Genomic DNA, 1,303 nt, shown 5'->3' on the forward strand with positions numbered 1-1,303 from the left:
CACAGAGAAAAGGTGGCATTGGAGTGGAGTGGGAAAAGTGGACATGGTGGCTGATATGGGTATGGGGAATGGCAGGAAGAGATGAGATGTGGAGGCACCTTTGGGACTTAGAGTTGCCCTGGATGGTGCTGCAGGGGCAATCACCGGACATTGTAAATCCTCCCAGGGCCCAATGGATGGAATGTGGGAGAGTATGGGCCATGATGTGGACCATTGACCATGAGGTGCAGAGATGCCCAGAGATGTACTTACCAAATGCAATGGATGTATCATGATGATGGGAGTGAGTGTTGCTGGGCGGGGAGTGGTGGGGTGGGGGTGGTAGGGTTGAATGGGACCTCATATTGTTTTTTTAATGTAATATTTTTACAAAATCAATTTAAAAAAAAAATAAAAAAAAAAAAACAACCAAACAGTCCAAAAGGGAGAAAATCTTGCTCACGATTTAGGAAAACATGCTTATTTCCAATGTGATTCAGTCTTCATGGGTTATTCCATCAAGCTCCTTGAATTCGTTTCTAGCTTGGCTCAGTGGCAGTATCATAGCCAACGAGGTTCATCCGAGGCGATTATTGCTAATTGAAAACTTTTCTCCCAATACCCCGCCATGACGACTTGAATTAGTTTCCTGTTGCTACTTTAACAAATTGCCACAAATTTAGTGGCTTGAAACAACACAAATGTATTATGTTACAACTCCATCGGTGGAAAGCGCTTCCAGGTCTTCCCGTGTCAAGGTCAAGGTGCCATCGGTTCCTGCAGGGAGCCCTGGGGAGGGTGTGTTCTGGCCTTCTTGGCCTCTGGGGGCCACCAGCAGTCCTTGGCGCTTGCCCCCTTCTTTGTGCAGAGCCAGTTGTGGCCAGGGAGCCCTTCTCCCACCTCTTTACTGAGCAGGACCTTCCCGCTTACCCTGGGACCAATCCAAGAAGCCGGGACCGCTCCTTATTTAAGTGAGATATTTGACAGCCTTCATCCCACCTGCTGCCTGGATGCCCCCTCCCTCTGGAACATGGTCCCAGATTCTGGGCAGGGGGCAGGGGGGTCATTGTTCCGCAGCCCACACGCTGGCCTCTGCGTTTCCATGGCAACGCCCCAACCGCTCATGTCCTCCATTGAGCATTTGGTTCGAGCAAATGGTAAAACATTTCCCTAGATTTGACCAACACCTTTTCTCAGGGGAGAGAGAGGCATTTAACCAAAACGGGGAAGAATCAATTACCATATCAAATTCAATGAAAGTTTTCTGTAACAATTTAAAAATATTTTTTTCATGTTTGCAAACTTCAGCGACAAAATACCTCCT

General features: G+C 47.7%; 1 non-coding gene across 1 annotated transcript; it reads left to right on the plus strand.

Moving 5' to 3' along the window:
- Positions 1 to 520: 520 nt before the first annotated feature.
- Positions 521 to 658, plus strand: LOC131274704 (U4 spliceosomal RNA). The gene has a single exon (XR_009181993.1). It is a non-coding gene; the product is annotated as a U4 spliceosomal RNA (small nuclear RNA).
- Positions 659 to 1,303: the final 645 nt, after the last annotated feature.

The sequence above is a fragment of the Dasypus novemcinctus genome, chromosome 19 (genome assembly GCF_030445035.2).
Source record: "Dasypus novemcinctus isolate mDasNov1 chromosome 19, mDasNov1.1.hap2, whole genome shotgun sequence".
Classification (NCBI taxonomy): domain Eukaryota; kingdom Metazoa; phylum Chordata; class Mammalia; order Cingulata; family Dasypodidae; genus Dasypus; species Dasypus novemcinctus.